Raw genomic sequence first — 3,082 nt, forward strand, 5'->3', positions numbered from 1 at the left:
ATGATATTGTATGTCCTGGAGATACACTAGTATTCACTTGTATTACTAGTGGAGGTGGTGTTGTATGGAGAATTAACAATGGTGACATTCGTATTATTTTTGCCAGTGATAAAAATAAAACTGATCAGATTGGCAGCTTCATGTTAGCCATTACTGATACTAATGCTAATAATACAATAACAAGTACTGCTACTAGTGAGTCTGCCTCATCACAACTTAATGGAACTGTTATTGACTGCTCTGTAGATGGAATTTACTTCAACACATTATCAGCACACATTGCAGGTAAGATACACCATGAACCATATGTATCATAATACTGTATCTATGTATAGGTGTACCAGTATCAGTTATTGATATAAAGATAATACCAATTAATAACAATACAGTATTGATGAACTGGTACTACGAAAAGAATGATGAAGTACACTGTATTCAATATTATAATATTACAATAATCAGTGATTATATAAAAGATAATAGAAATGCCAACAGATCAGTATATATGACTAGTGAATCATCAAAAACTATCAATACTTCTCTTATTATTGGTACTAGTTATTCATTTATTCTTACTCCTATTGATACTATTGGAAGAGAAGGACCTCCTTCATCAATAATACAGTATATATGGAATGGTAAGTACTATACACACACCTCATTGTATTTCTTATAGTGCCAGCTCAAGTTGTTAATATTAGTTGGGATCAGATATCAAATAACAGTATTGCAATATGGTGGAATATCAATGAAGTATGTTAAGAAGTTATTAACTATAAATCATTATTAGTATCATTAATAGGATGTTACATTACATTATCCTCCAGTACATTACATTGTTAGTGTACACAATATTACTATTAATACAACTGATACTAATGTAACTATTAATGGACTATATCCCAATAACGAATATACTGTATACATAAAACCAGTTAATGCTATTGGAGAGGGACCACTGATTAACATTACAAGTTTGTTTATTATAAACTAATGAGTATATTTAGTGTAGTGTGTTTTGTAATTCCATATAGTAAACGTAACTAAGCTTTGGTATATAAATGACAATACGAATGTGTGCATTTCGTCTACTCTAGCAACAACCAGTTTAGCTGTATATACTTCATTATCTGGTTAGTATAATAATTAAATAGCAGTGTACTTGAATGTCATAGTTGATCTATTTTCATTAATACATGCAGTTACTGAAAGATCAGATATCATAAGCATAACATCAAAGATTATTGGAAGCACATTTGTAGGAGCAAGTTCAAGTAGTATAATGCACTCAACAGTAACAAGTTATGGAACACAGTCAACAGTTACAAGTACTGTAATGCCACCAAGTAGTGGATCTATGAATTCAAGCTTATTGTTTTCAATTTTTGGTGCTATTGGTGCTATAGTAATTACATGTATCATAGCAGTCATTGTAATTCTGGCCTGCATTATGTATAGAAGGAAAAGTAACAGTAAGTATAAACACCATGTGCTGCCTTTGATTAATATACTGTAGGTGTAAAGAAGAAAGAAAGATGGTGAATTGAATAGTATCATTTACTTATTCATTATTAATTGTAATTGTAGGAATATTAATGACTACACAGAATTTGAGGTAAATTTAAATTTTCATTTTGCACATTAATACCTTATTTTAGTTGAGAAACACAAACAATCTACAACCAACTGGATTGGAATCATATGCAATATCAACTGCTGGAGGACCGTCTATTGAAAGTAAGAATGTATGCATATGTATTAGAGAAGATTGCATGGTAGAAGAGGAATGAGTTATTGACAGTTCATAAAAGTAGAACAATAACTTTCTCACAATATACAAAGTTATGGATAGTCTGGCATATATGAAAAATATCATTATGAAATAACATTATTAACATGCTACATGTATATTGTGTATATTGTACTTGAATATTGTTTGCAGGTCAGTACAGTGTCATTAGGAAAGGTGATATAATGGAATATGAAGAAGTACCTCCACCAATCCCTCCTCAATATAATTATAATGAAGTAATTATCATTATAATGTATACACATTAATAATAATAATAATAATGACAGATAAATGTTGAACAGAATGGACAAAGCCCCATCTACTCTATAGTCAATGCAAATCAAGTGAGTATATTTCTGCTTATATAAGTAAGCCTAGATCAATGGCATTAAGTGTAAAATACAATAATATACTGTATAGCTACTAGCTAGAAATTTCTGTGGCCCAAAATTTCTGCTAATTTTGTGGATTTGAAAAAATTACATAAATTTAATCCTCAAAATTTTGGTATGCAATTTTTTGACCTATTTAAATTAAAGGCATGGTGAATTCACAATAATAAATCTGCAAAAGCCAATTTGATGGCAATTCATTTGGGCCACAAAAATTTCTAGCTATACGGTATATATTAATTATAGGTTAATAATGATGGAAAAGGTCCTGTTTATTCCACAGTAAGTCCAGTACCAGTAAGAGAAAATATGTAATGCATGCATATATAAGAGTTTTGGGAAATCAAAACTGAGTTCATAGCTTAACTATAACCTATAGTGATAATAATATCAGAAGATTAATGTACTGTATGCTCTCGTATAACTTATTTTGGGAATCATTCCATTGTTTCCTCAAGAAAGCATTCAAAAGCATTGATGTACAAATAATGTGTAAATTGAGACTCACGATTGGAAAATAATGAAACTGTCATTATGAAAACATTATAATTACACAGTGTATATTGTTAGGTTGAATCAGCTAATAAGGTCCTGCTTTATGCTGATGTAATGATAATCCCTAAGGACAGTAGGCCACAGTGTCCACCCACTAGTGTCCAACCAGTAACATATGCAGTAATATAACAGTAAGTATACCATAATGTACATGTATGTAAATTAATAGTTTAATGTATGTCTCTTTCTTTTTATAGTTGAAATTTCTTGGTGGTTCCAGGTTACATTATTTGCTGTAACATAAATTTTTTGTAATAATGTATTTTTAATTATTTTAAACTTATTGTGTAGCATGTCTGAGTGTGCATTAACATCCATTAAACCATTAATTCTTTGATATATA

The 3,082-nt window shown here is 29.9% G+C and overlaps 3 long non-coding RNA genes across 3 annotated transcripts; all 3 read left to right on the forward strand.

The window, feature by feature from the left end:
* Positions 1-1,040: 1,040 nt before the first annotated feature.
* Positions 1,041-1,603, forward strand: LOC109585307 (uncharacterized). Its single transcript, XR_002186421.1, has 3 exons — positions 1,041-1,133; positions 1,203-1,472; positions 1,517-1,603. It is a non-coding gene; the product is annotated as an uncharacterized LOC109585307 (long non-coding RNA).
* A 68-nt stretch (positions 1,604-1,671) lies between these two features.
* On the forward strand, positions 1,672-2,473 carry LOC109585306 (uncharacterized). Its single transcript, XR_002186420.1, has 4 exons — positions 1,672-1,737; positions 1,943-2,028; positions 2,080-2,136; positions 2,431-2,473. It is a non-coding gene; the product is annotated as an uncharacterized LOC109585306 (long non-coding RNA).
* A 222-nt stretch (positions 2,474-2,695) lies between these two features.
* LOC109585305 (uncharacterized) lies at positions 2,696-3,082 on the forward strand. The gene is made up of 2 exons (XR_002186419.1): positions 2,696-2,870; positions 2,937-3,082. It is a non-coding gene; the product is annotated as an uncharacterized LOC109585305 (long non-coding RNA).

The sequence above is a fragment of the Amphimedon queenslandica genome, unplaced genomic scaffold (genome assembly GCF_000090795.2).
Source record: "Amphimedon queenslandica unplaced genomic scaffold, v1.1 AMPQUscaffold_13089, whole genome shotgun sequence".
Classification (NCBI taxonomy): Eukaryota; Metazoa; Porifera; class Demospongiae; order Haplosclerida; family Niphatidae; genus Amphimedon; species Amphimedon queenslandica.